Genomic DNA, 14,124 nt, shown 5'->3' with positions numbered 1-14,124 from the left:
TCAGGACCACACTGCAGCTTTCAAAACACCTATTGCCCCTGACAACACTGCTAAATGCCAGTATCAACACCGCTTCTAATCATCACAGTCCTTCAATTGTAACAATATGGACTATCCTGTGCAACCTAAAGCTGTAAGAATGGCCTGGACACTGTGTGCACAGGATACCCCTAACATCCTACACCCCAAAAGACATCGCAATAGTACACCCAGAGGTGAGTGGATCAGGGACGGTGTTAACTTCAATTTCATGAGGCATTGTGCCTTAAGATACGGTGTAAACCAGCACATCGAAAATACAATGAATTGAGAAAGGACATACTCAATAATGAGTTGTAGGACAGAATGCAGAATTTAGAAGGCTTTATTACAAAAATTCAAAGGGTACAATACAGGAAAATTAGAGGGTAAGTGCATTAAATCATTGCCATAAAGGATCTCAGCGATAAGACATTACAGAATTATAGGCACAATCAGAAATATTCTAGGTCTCAAGTGAGCTAAAAAAAATCTGTAAAAAATCAACAGCATCCCTAGTAGCTTAGAAAAGGTCTCTGTCTCACCCCAAATTTGAGGGTTTATATAGGACATCTTCTCATAGAACAGAATGAAAACTGCAGACTCATTATGGTGTGAGCAAAAGGATAACATTTCAGCAAATCAAAGCACTGAAATATTATGCGTCACACAGTGGTAAGACTTTAAGTATTAACCCTCTACATGAATTTTAGTGCAGCCTCCTCTGACCTAATGACATCCAGTGAAGTCAGAACTAACCCTGGGCGGGTAACTCCGCACCCCCAGCGGAGTTTCCGAAGATTTGCCTACTTAACGCTCCGTGACCGCGGAGTAGGAAAAAACTCTGCACCATGGCCGAGCGGAGTTAGCCGCTCCCTCCCCCCCTCCCAAAGTCTTTAAAAGTGTAAAAGAAGCCACTTGTCTGCAGCCACCCCTGCCTGGCCGCTCTTCGTCCTGTTCCTCGCGTCCTACTTTAATTAAAAAAACACTACGTTGTACGTCTGACTTGCGGGTAAGTGGCTTCTTTTACATTTTAAAGACTTTGAGAGGGGGGAGGGAGCGTAGTGTATTTCCTCTGAGGTTTTTTTAAAACTCCATGGAAATACGTGTAGAGGCACTACGCCTGCTACGCCCAGGGTTAGTCAGAACAAACTACTTACCAAAACAACAGTGAACTATTATGGATGATGCAATACCGCTTGCAAGAGGAAGAACCTTGCAGTAGGATAAACTACTGGGACCATACTAGAGAGCTTTCTTCATGACTTTGATATACTATGTACAGCAAAAAATAATAAACCAGGAATGTAATATCAATTTTGAACAAGATGGCATCGAGCCCTAGCTGAGGCCTAGTTAACATAAGGAAGTAAAATGCACTTATTAGGGTCATAACAAGTCAAGTCAAGTCAAGTCAAGAGATTTATATAGCGCGCTACATACCCAGAGGGTCTCAAGGCGCTTGAAGAAGGGTGGGGAATTACTTGTCGAATATCCACGTTTTAAGTTGCTTTCTGAATGCTAGGTGGTTCTGAGTAAGGCGAAGGTGAGTGGGAAGTGAGTTCCAGGTTTTAGCTGCCAGGTAGGAGAAGGATCTACCTCCCATGGTGGTTTTGTTGATGCGAGGTACAGTGGCAAGGGCTTGGTTGGAGGATCGTAGCTGGCGGGAGGGGGTGTAGAAGGACAGTCGTGTGTTGAGGCATTCGGGTCCAATTTCGTAAAGTGCTTTGTGTGCGTGGGTTAGGAGGCGGAAAGTAATCCTCTTATTGACGGGGAGCCAGTGGAGGTTTTTCAGGTGACCAGAGATGTGTTCTTTACGCGGGATGTCTAATATGAGCCTGGCTGAAGCGTTCTGGATGCGTTGGAGTTTTTTCTGGAGTTTTGCGGTGGTACCGGCGTATAGGGTGTTTCCGTAGTCCAGGCGGCTCGTGACCAGTGCGTGGGTGACTGTTTTTCTAGTTTCGGTGGGGATCCAGCGAAATGTTTTTTTGAGCATGCGAAGAATGTTGAAGCAAGATGAAGAAACGGCGTTGACTTGTCTGTTCATCTAGAGTGAGGAATCCAGGATGACGCCCAGGTTCCGTGCGTGGTCCGTCGGGATGGGTGCTTTTCCAAGGGCCTCTGGCCACCAAGAGTCATCCCAGGCGGAGGGTGAGGTGCCCAAGATGAGGACTTCTGTTTTGTCTGAGTTCAGTTTCAGACGGCTGTGCTTCATCCATTCGGCTACTTCTTTCATTCCTTCATGCAGGTTGGTTTTGGCAGTGTTAGGGCCTCTGGTGAGTGATAGGATCAGTTGAGTGTCATCGGCGTAGGAGATGATGTTGAGGTTGTGTTGGCGTGCGATGACCGCGAGGGGGCTCATGTATACGTTGAAGAGGGTGGGGCTGAGTGAAGATCCTTGTGGTACGCCGCAGATGACTTCAGTGGCCTCTGACTTGAATGGTGGAAGGCGGACTCTCTGGGTTCTTCCGGTGAGGAACGAGGTGATCCATTCCAGTGCTTTTCCTTGGATTCCGACGTTTCTGAGGCGCTGTAAAAGGGTGCTATGACAGACTGTGTCGAAGGCTGCGGAGAGGTCGAGGAGGATGAGGGCGACTGTGTCTCCATTGTCCAGTAGAGTTCGAATGTCGTCTGTTGCTGCGATGAGGGCGGTTTCAGTGCTGTGTTTGGCTCGGAAGCCGGACTGTGAGGAGTCGAGGGATTTGTTGGTTTCGAGGAAGGCGGCGAGCTGGTTGTTGACCGCTTTCTCGATGACTTTGGCCGGGAATGGAAGGAGCGAGATAGGGCGGTAATTTTTGAGTTCGGTGGGGTCAGCTGTGGGTTTCTTCAGGAGGGCGCTGAGTTCGGCATGTTTCCAACTTTCCGGGAAGGTTGCGGAGTTGAGGGAGCAGTTGATGACGTTTCGGAGGTGCGGTGCTATAATGGAGTCTGCTTTGTTAAAGATGTGGTGAGGGCATAGGTCTGTGGGGGATCCTGAGTGGATAGAGTTCATCAGACGGATGGTGTCCTCAGTGGAGATTGGGTTCCAGTCATTGAGGATGTTCAAGGGGGGTGGGGGTCCTGCAGAGGGTTGGGTGGGTTGGTCTTCGGGTCGGTTGTCGAAGCTGTTGTGGATGTCTGCAATTTTGTTGTGGAAGAATGAGGCTAGGGAGTCGCAGAGGGCTTGAGAGGGGGTGATGTCGTTGGAGTTGGCTGAGGGGTTGGTAAATTCCTTGACGATGTTGAATAATTCCTTGCTGTTGTGGGCGTTGCTATCTAGTCGGTCCTTGAAAGCGGCTTTCTTGGCATTCCGGATCAGTTGGTGGTGTATGCGGGTGGCGTTTTTGAAGGCGTCCTTGGTGCTGGTGTTTGGGTCTTTTTTCCAGGCCTTCTCAAGGGAGCGACAGAGTTTCTTGGATTTCTTAAGATCATCGTTGAACCAGGAGGCCTTCTTGCTGCCTAGTTTGATATGTCGTTTTTTCAGTGGTGCTAGGATGTCGGCGCTGTTGGATAACCATTGGGTGAGGTTAGTGGCTGCTTGGTCGGGGTTTGAGGAGTGGGCGGGGGGGTTTTGAAGAAGCGATGAGGGGATCTGGTCGATGGTGATTTTGTTCCAGTTTCTTCGCAGAGTGGGTTGGGGGTGGTTGTTGAATGTTGACTTGTTGTAGGTAAAGTGAACGCAGCTGTGGTCAGTCCAAAGGAGAGCTGTGGTGTGGCTGAAGGAGACATGTTTGCTGGAGGTGAAGATAGGGTCGAGTGTGTGACCTGCGATGTGGGTGGGGGTAGTGACAAGTTGTTTAAGTCCGAGGTTGGCGAGGTTGTCCAAAAGGGTGGTGGTGTTGCGGTCGTTGTTCTTTTCAAGGTGAAAGTTGAGGTCTCCCAAAAGGATGTAATCCTCGGAGGGGAGCGCGTGTGGAGTGATGAAGTCCGTGATGTCTTCACTAAATTGTGCGCGGGGTCCTGGTGGCCTGTAGAGGAGGGTGCCTCTGAGTGTGGTCTTGGGGTTGATGTGGATCTGGAAGTGAAGGTGTTCAGTGTTGGCGAGATTGACGTCTGAGCTGGTTGAGATGCTGATGGATTTCTTATGAACGATAGCGATGCCTCCTCCTGTTTGGCTGGTACGGTCCTTGCGAATGATCTTATAGCCTTCCGGGATGGCAATGGTGATGTCTGGGGCTGATGTGGCGTTCATCCATGTTTCTGTTAGGAAGGCGACGTCCGGAGAGATGGTGTCCAGTAGATTCCAGAGGTCGATGGCGTGCCTGTGGACCGAGCGGGTGTTGAGCAGGATGCATTGTAGGTGGTTGGGGTCGGATATCTGTTGTGTGTTCGTAGATGAGGAGTTGTTCTTGGTGCCGTCAAACTTGCAGGAGTTGCAAGAGAAGGGTCCATGGGTGTGTCCAGGAGCGGCTTGGACGCAGTTGGGGGAACGGCCGGGGTTAAGGGCTAGGAGGGTGGTGGCATCGTACGTAAAGCGGGAGGGGAGGGAGGGACGGGGTCCAGGGGGTCTGGCGCTGGGCGCGGTCCAGGCGCGGACGGGCGTAGACGGGCTTACCTTTGGCGCACCTTCGGCGTGGCCGTAGCGCGTGGACGCTGCGCGTGTGGACATCTGACATAACTGGGGAGTGGAGGGGGGCGGAGCTTGGGAGGGGCAGCTGGGAGGCGGTCTCGGGAGGCGTGTCAGGGGAAAGCAAAACACACAAGATGGTGGTGGAGGCAAAAACGAAACTTATAAAACAATACCAGCAATTCTTTCAATCACAGCCAGAATCAGCAGGGCGCTCTCTAAGGGCACCAGGTGATAGCGCTAACAGTTTAATAATGCTGCGGTCACAGAGCGTTAACGAAGGCAACAATACACAATTACAAATCGCTGCAAGCTGAATAGTTAAAAATGCTCAGCGCGCAATTCCTGAAGCGGAGCTACGATACCAATCACGAGTTAGCAATGCAGGTGAGTCACGCTTCGAGATCAGCTTCAGCTGTGGGCTCTGGGCGCTGCAGTTAGCAGGAGTCAGGGAGCGTGAGGGAGCGTGGGGGGAGCGGCCGTTCAGGACGAGGTCCAGGCGGACCTGGACAATAGCGTCATGTCACTGTACGCATGTGCATTTGAGTATAGATCCATATTCAGGGCATTTCTAATAATGCACAAATTATATAAAAGGCACAAATACATCTACAAACCCCCCCCCCCGATTATTTTATAATTACTAAAACTCACCACTTTCTGCCTCTTGTGTATCCTTTCTTCCGACATCTTCAGCTGATTATATACGCGATCTGTGGCATCTTCCAGTTCAGGTTCAACCTTCTTTCTTTAGAATGAGGCTCTTTTCTCCTTACACCCACATTTTGAGAATGATAATTCCGAAAATTTGAGCACGTGGAACATACCCCCTCTCAAACTATCAAACCACTCACCAGCTTTACTAAAACCATTTCCTGTCACACTAACTCATAAACTTGTTTCTTTAGTTCCCATTGGAGGAGAATTACAAGGACTACCAAGCACCTCCTGTAGAATACCGTCTTCTATCATTTTGTGTATAACACGTTTCATTCCTTCTTATGCTCCTTTTGATGGTTTAAATTGCCTAGTTATAGACCAAATAGCACTAGGTTTGACCTGAATTTTGACTGGTTCTGCAATTTTTATCAATTCTATTTATTTTCCTGTAAAATCTCATACCTCTTCTATTACACAATGGGCCTCATTACGATGTCGGGCGGACGTAGCAGCCTGGAACCAACTGACCATAGGTTGGCAGTTCTGACCGCTGGATTTGGATTTAACCACCCTATCGGTGGTTAAAAACATCCATATCCCAATGGCAGCTTATACGGCAGGCGGAAATGGCCCGTAGCACAAGCTGCCATTGGGAAATGGATGTTTTTAAACCTCACGGTGCCTGCCACACAGTGCAGGGATGCTTAGGGGGATACCATAGGTGCCCCCTCAGGCCCCAGAGTGGAGGGCCAGTGGGGGAGGGGGCCCTACTAGGGAGCCCCAAAGACAATTTTCAATGGCCTTTCCATGTTGGAAAGGCTGACATGAAAAGGCCTTGCTCCGCCATCATAATAATAAAGGGGTTTGTAAAGCGCCTGGTGACGCCGTCCCGGCGTGTCCCCGCGCTGTGGAGAGAGCAGCAGGAGAAGTGGGAGGGATCTACAGGGTATACAGATGGGTCTTTAGAAGTTTCCTAAATATGGTTTCAGTCTCTGCTAGTCTGATGTTGATTGGTAGAGAATTCCATTAGGGGACTATGGTGGCTTCCGATGCGCTGACAGGCTCCTTGAGCCAGTGAGAACCATGTGGGAACTCTAACCGTCGTCATCCTAGTACGGCGGTCGTACTGAAACCTACGATGTCGGGTGGAAAGCGTCCGACAGCTGGTCGGAGGTTTTCCGCCCGACATCGTAATGAGGCCCATAGTCTTAGATCCAGAGGCAGGGCTTCTTTTTCAGAATTGAGAACAGCTGAACTCTCTTGCCTTGTGATTTTATTCTAAACACTGAAACTTCAGCCTGTGTTTCAATTCACACAATTCATTTTGTAAAGCAAGTCTCCGCTAAGTAAATTAACAGGACTCGAATCGCACATTATGAATTGTTGGCCCTATTCCATTGACCCTATTTTAACTGGGGCATCTTCCGTACCCTAATTAACGATCTTTTTATTGCTTATGCCTATACCTCGGACCTCTTTTTCTGAGAGGAGTAGATTTGGGACCTCAACAGAGCAAACTGTAGAGCGGGTAGCACCAGTATCAGTCAAGAATGTTCTGTCATGGCTATTCACCCCATCATCTACATATCGACCACTCTGGTCTACCTCCACGATTGCACCAAGCATGCATTCCTCCTCCCCCTTCAAGCACTGTCATTGCGAATTTGTCTCTGGGGCAAACCATTACTCAGACTCAATGAATTCTGTTGGTACCCTTGATTGTAAGACAATGTGTTTCTCAGTTTGCTGCAACACTGGATCTGTGGGCATATTCGCATGAAACTGCCTTTGATCTTGCACATTCTGCATCATAGTCTTTTGGGTAGGGGCAATAAATTGTGTCTGTACTGCATCACATTTGCATTTTGCTGTATCTAGAGACCACATTCATTCTGGATTTGATCCTTTATTATGTCTACTGGGCATTTTTTCCACAGAAATAACAAGTAGTGCTCTTCTTCAGCAAATTAATATTTTGCATTCACTCCAGAATAATTCACTTTTGCTCTATATCAACCTTGAGTTCGTACCACTGCATTTCCCATTCTGCCACCGTGCAGGGGATGCATAACATTAATGAAAAAATTCTCAGACTACACAAAATCTGACTAAGAACTCATCATGTGTTTCTGTTTTTCCTCTGATTCTGTTCAGTTTGCGCAACCATCAGCTTTTCCTTCATCTTTTTCTGCTTCGTGTCAAACCAGACCCCACAATATTTGCTATATTTCAAAATGTCATCAATACTTTTGCCAACACATGACATTGATGAAAATATGAGAGCTAAGGGTCTGATTATGAGTTTGGCGGTCCGTGGACCGCCAAACTCACAGTGACCAGCAGTCTGACCACTATATTACAACTTTGGCAGTTGGACCGCCATAGGACCACTGCAACTGCCAGGAACCATGTTTTCTGGTGGTGGCATGGCAGCCATAGGCTCACAATATGCTGGCCGTGCCGCTGCAGCACCACCATGCATATTACGAGTTTTCTGACTGCCAGCGGCTCATTGAGGTTCTTACTCCATGAAACTGCGGGTGATCAGGAAACAAAGGGAGCCCTACAGAGCCCTCCTTGCCCCATGCACGTCGGTGCATGCAGGGTGGCACATGTTGTGCACCCATGTGTGCATGCATCCCCAGGTCCCGCACGCCATGGACTTCACAGTCCATGCCGTGCTGGAATGTGCTGTGGCGGTCCCTCAGCAATGCAGCATTAAGGCTCACATTTGACCCTTTTTGCTGCACCGCCGCAGGACCACCACACCGCCCTCCTGGCCACAATTTCACTCGTAATCTGGCAGACGGGCAACATTTGGGTTTGACAGTGTGGGAGTGAGAAGGTGGCATACCGCCCTCACAGGCCCTAAACTCCGGACACAAATCCAAAACATAAGCCTATACCAATCAGCTGTCACCTTCTTTCTCAGCCTCTTCAGCTCCACTATAGTTTCTGATTCTGAATCACTCACAATCACCTTTGTTTTCTTGCCTGCCTCTGTATTTTTTATTTTTGTGGTAACTTGCGTTTTCCACTTCTCTTTGTATTTCTTCATATCTCTCCACGTTCTAGTAGGCTCAACTAAATCTTTAATGTGAGCTTGTAAAGCCACCACACCCGTTTCCTTGATTTTTGCTTCTCTATAATCCATTTTGGAATTTTTCCTTAAATGTCTTGTCCTGCTTATATCAACCTTGAACTCCTCAGCTAATTCCTCAAGTTTCATTATATGCTTCATTCACACCCCTTGCTGCTTCTCTTGTCAGCTATCTCATTTAACCTACATGCTGTGACAGTCTATTTAAATCAGTAGTTCCCTGAATACCTTCTCCAAATTCAATCTTCAAGGGGCATATGCATCAAAGCATTTTGCGATCGCAAACGGTGCGAATCGCAGAAATCGGCCGTTTGGGATCGCAAAATTTGCTTTTGGAATGCATGAAACAAGTAGCCCCTCGCAATTTAAGAAATCGCAAAATTGCGATTTCTTAAGATTCCTTAAATACAATGCAAGAAAGTAAAAAGATTTGCGATTTTGTAATTAAGAATCGCAATTTACCATCACATGTAAGGTGATGGTAAATTGCGTTGTTTTAAAAAAGCATCAAAGTGCATTTTTCGAAGTTCCATGTTACGCACACACATGCCCCTGGGGCATGTGTGTGCGTAACATGGGTGCACATATCAATTTCAGGGGTGCAACAGGGTGTCCTTTGGACACCCCTGCACCCTTGAAATTGCATTCTCAATTTGCGAATCGCTAATTGCGATTCGCAAAATGAGAATGTCTTCCCATTCATTCCTAGGGGCCTCTAGGCCCATAGGAATGAATGGGGAGGGATTCCTTAATTGTGACTCGCAATTTGAGAGTCGCAATTAAGGAATGTTTAGAAATCGCACATTTTTCAGCGATTTCTACATGCATAGGCATTTGCGATTTCTTAATTGCGATTCCTTAAAAATCGCAATTAAGAAATCGCAAATGCCTACAATGATGCATGTGCCTATAAGAGTCCAATTTTAACATCTTTCTCTTTTGGAAGTGTGCTAGACTCTGCAGAACCATCATTGGGCACAGCACCTGAGACAAAATAAGCACAGCATTAAAGGGCAGCGGCAGAGATATCACTACTAGTACAAGGATAACTGTGCCTAGTTATTAATGTACTCTCAAGGGAAGCACTTGCACTTCCAATTGTATTTGTATCTGTCACTGCAGGCGGCCCCTGTGCTTGTCTATGAATACTATTGGTATATGGTGGAGGTCTAGAATTCAAAAGTTTATTAAAATTGTATCCTCATCTGAATCTTTTAGTTTATCTTGCTTTTTTTTGTCGCTCTCATCAACTTTCTTTGTCTGTTGCCTTATTGGCTATTGTAAGAAAAACTCTCACTCCTTCTACCATATCCTCCATCCAACATCTCTCCTGATTGCCCCACTTGGTTTCTAACCACTGTTTAAATTAACCTTTAACCTGTTCTTTATTTTCTTTCCTCATTCTCTGTAGCCATTCCATCCCATTTGAATTGTGTAGGTTTAGTCGGTGGCTTCCACTCATTCGTTGTTTACCTTAAGTAATCTAACTTCCTGATATTGAAGTTACCCTTCAAAGCAAGGTATACTCATGCCAGTCCTGAATCAAAGTACACAAATAAAGCCTAACATTTGTCAACATTTCGTATGCAGGCAAACCCTCTGGAGGAACCTTCTGACCTTCCACAGCCGGTACACCCATTATTCTCTCACAAAATAATCTAATGACATCACAAAACAAGTAAATGGACAACAATCATTCCTAAGCGGCTATGCTAAAGGTCAACCAATGACAGTGCGACTACAGCAGCAAACAACCAACGATAGCGCGACTCTGTGGTGATGTCTCACTAATCTCAGTGCGGCTCCGTAGCTGTGTAATCAATCACAGTACATTTCTTCCCGTAAATGGAATAAACGATACACAGCCGTTTTTTCACTAAATGCAAAAAAATAAACAAAATGAACTTTGTCTCCTAAACCTAAAGAGAAAATCAGCAGGTTACATGAAAATATGCACATTTCAGTATCAGTTGTGTGCATATCTACTGTTGTTACAGCCTCTTTACTAAAATGCCTTTCTGTTTTTTACCCCTGACCTATCAATTCTCACAGTTATTGGCCTGGCAGTCATGGCAAAGTATATTTAGAATCACTCAAAAAGGCACCCAATTTCCATTTCTATCTGACAATAAAAATAAATGGTTTTCTGTTTGTATTTATCTGCAAAAATCAGTAAAAACGGAAAACATGGAGCCTTAATTATAAGCATACCTGGTTCTCCTTTTGCCATATCATAATGGGTATCTAAAGCCCCTGGTGAATCTTCTATTGGACCATACTAGCTCACCAGATGAATCAGTTAATTCACCCCATTAATCTGTATCCATACCCAATGTCCATCTAGCTCTCTTAAACATAACTATTTCGCATGGCGGACCTCTGGTAATTAAAATTTCAGACCCCTTAATGGCAGCGTTTGAAGATGCATAGACCGCATGTTGAATGAACCATGAGTTATTAGACAAAACAGCTTGGTTTTTTAAATGCGTCTCTTGAAAAAAAAATATTAGCCTGGAGTGTTTTGAACCAAGCCAGCATAGCATTTGCTTTATATTTATTATTTAGTGCATTGGCATTGCAAGATATAATTCTCACACGTCAATTTGCCATGTTCTGTAAGTGACCCAACCTAAACTTTTTGTTGTCTTCGCTTTGCACCCACATTTTCTAAAAACTCTGCTGCATCTTTTTTGAGAAACTCTATATCTCTGTACATTTTTTTATTACAACCTTTAATTTTCTCATTTTTCTCCACCCCCGCTGAGCTTGTCAAATACAGTTTTCATAAAAAGCAGACTCCCGTCCATGGGGAATTCACCTCCGGCTAGTTTACTTCTGTGTTCTGAAGAGCAAATGACACTAAACCTGTTATTTATTTAGGTTGGCACACAAACCCTGAAAGGAAACTGGTCAATAGGAAGAATCCCTACCTGTGTGAATGCAGCGCCTCGCAAATCCACTACCTTTGCAGACAAGTTCAACAACAATATCATGAGATCTTGGATTATGACGAATCCAATTACATAATCAACAAATGATAAAACCAAAACCACCTACACAAATCATCAAAATGATAGCAATTAAATGACAATTTTGAATCAACAGCGCATAACCAAAAATCTTGCACGCAGCAATACAGGCCATCCCTCAACACAAACCACACCCTCATATAGAGAAGCCACAATGCATTACGAGCACACTGAACATTCTTAGTCTAAGGAATCATTCCACCTTACTAATTCTCACACTTCTTTGCTCAGGAGTACTTCTGCAGCACTAGCAACTTAGCGAATAATCCAAAAGATAACTCAGGGGTGTAAGCAGAAAGCCAGTTTAGGGACGGGGCAAAAATAAGTCTCTAAACGCACCTCCTTATTTTGAAACTGCCCTCTGCAATAAAAAGTTTGTGTACCAAGGGTACTGCTAAAATCTGTCTATGATCTTCCTCCCATAGGCGTACTATTGCGGTGTGCTTTGCTGTTTTGAGGTGTAAGATTTTAAGGGTACCTTGAGCCAACATGCTGTTATCATACATTTTAGTATGTTTTGAAATGGTAAATAAACAGTGCCACCATGTGATAGACTTTCATAAGTACTAGAGTTGAAAATTAAGTGCCTCCTGGATAGAATTAAGACATCAGCCAAGTTAAGGAGGGTTTGTAATGTTGCTAGCATGATGCTGTTTTTAGAATAATTGGAGACCCAATTTTGGAAGTTACTAGTGGGTCTCTGTTACAGACATCCAAAATGGGCCAGGATGGCTTGCTCCATGCCAGATTTTCAAGATAATGACTAATGATATGATTGAGCTACATTTAGACACCTTGGGAGTGGGACATTTTGGGGCCTATTCATAAAGGAATGTACAAGTATGTGAATTGTACTATCCACGTACTGCCTCACATACAAATAGGCCCCAAAATGTCTCATATCGAAGGTAAGTAAATAATTTTCGTTTTATTGACACCAATAATATAAAAATTCTAAATATCTATTACTCAAATATTGTTGTTTTATTAATATTGATTTAATATTTTTTGTAATAATGTGCAACTTATTTTATTATTGTTCATTTAAATGTTTGTTAATGTTTTTATATTGAGATGTTTGTTTAATTTTTGTTGCTTAATATTTTAATTGTTTTTGGGAAGTTATGGATTTTATAGGGAATTTAGGTGGGTAGTGTTTTAAAGAAATGTTTTTAATTATTTTTTTATGCATTACATTTTTTATACTTTTATTACATTTATAAAAATATTTTTGTTTTAAAACTAATTATATTTTTGGGAATGTTGTCATTTGTGGGTTTTCAGGGGTGAAAGTTTTAAAATAATGTTTTAATACATTTGAAGTTAATCTTTTAATGTTATTTTTCATTTGTTCACTATTTGAATATATATTGTTTTGGTTTATATTTCAGCTTTTTTGGTTTATTAGGGGTTTTGGGTGGATAGTGTTTTAAAATATATCAATTTAATTTTTGTAAATTAAATGTCAGTTTATTTTTGTTTGGTCTAAATTATTTATATTGATTTATTTTAAAAAATGTGACTAAGATTTTTTGTGATTTATTTATTAATAGTTTTAACTTAATTCAGATATCGTGCTAGCTGAAATGTTTATGTCAATTATTATTTTATTTATTACATTTGTAACATTTATATTACTTTTGTACTTTTTATTTTATTAAATGTTTTTTATTTAATAGGTACTACTTTTCTGATAGTTTTTAATTTTTTTTATTTATGTTTATTTGTGTAAATGTTTTAATTTACTTTGCTTTTCAAATGTTGTTTAGTTTGTAATGGAACTAGTAAATTTGACCCCTCCAGAGTCCAGCATTTTCTTCAATGTTTCTCAGTGTGCAGTGGAAATAGTAAATGTGTACACCCCACCCTAGTACAGCGATTTCCCCGATATTGCTTAGTTTGTATTAAGAATGGTAAGTCATACTCCTCCATTGCGCAATGCTTACCCCAATTTCGCTTAGTTGGGAGTGGGAAAAGTAAATCTGCTCTCCCCCTCCAAATCCAACGTTTTCTCCAATGTTGCTTAGCTTGGACTGGGAATAGTAAAGTGACTCCCCCCTCACAGTCCACCACTTTCACCATTGTTGCTTAGTTTTGAGTGGAAATAGTATTTTTATCCCTCCTCCCCCCGAGCATCTAATACGTTCCCCCATTTTGCTTTGTTTGGAATGTGTATAGTAAATCTGACCCACCCCAGACTCCAACGCTTTACGCATTATGACTTAGTTTGGAGTCAGAATCCTATATCTTGCCTACCCCAGCATCTAATGCTTTATCTGATGTTGATTAGTCTGGAGTGGAAATACTAACAAGCATTGACAAAGCTAATAGGTTTTGCCTATTTGACACGTATTGGGTTGGTCAATGTTTTTTAGACATGTTGCACAGCAGTGGGCGCTGCTGTGCAGCATAGCTTAAAGTACAAAAAAAAAGGTCCATGACGCTTTGTACCACTTTTTTTCCCCTTTAAGCCATGTTATCCAGCAGCCCACGCTGCTTTGCAACATGAGAAAAGCTGCGTGGCGGGTAAGCAACACACAGGAGGTGCGAGGAAGGAGGGAGGGAGATTCAAGAACGGACAGCAGGAGGAGGGAGGTTGGGGGTTGGTAAATCAAACACAGACAGCGAAAGGAGGGTGGGGGATAGGAAAGCAAGCAACGACAGTGGGAGGATAAAGAATCAACGGACAGAGGTAAAAGGGTGGTGATGGGAAAGAAACAACAGGAGGAAGGAGGGAAGTAACACGAGGGAGGGATCAGCATCATTTTGAG

General features: G+C 43.9%; 1 protein-coding gene across 1 annotated transcript in view; it reads left to right on the top strand.

The window, feature by feature from the left end:
- Window positions 1-14,124, top strand: part of LOC147684663 (astacin-like metalloendopeptidase) — a 111,184-nt gene that overhangs the window by 93,916 nt on the left and 3,144 nt on the right. The gene's annotated exons all lie outside the window — the stretch shown is intronic.

The sequence above is a fragment of the Lissotriton vulgaris genome, chromosome 10 (genome assembly GCF_964263255.1).
Source record: "Lissotriton vulgaris chromosome 10, aLisVul1.2, whole genome shotgun sequence".
NCBI classification, from domain to species: Eukaryota; Metazoa; Chordata; class Amphibia; order Caudata; family Salamandridae; genus Lissotriton; species Lissotriton vulgaris.
This window is presented reverse-complemented; position numbering and strand designations above follow the sequence as displayed.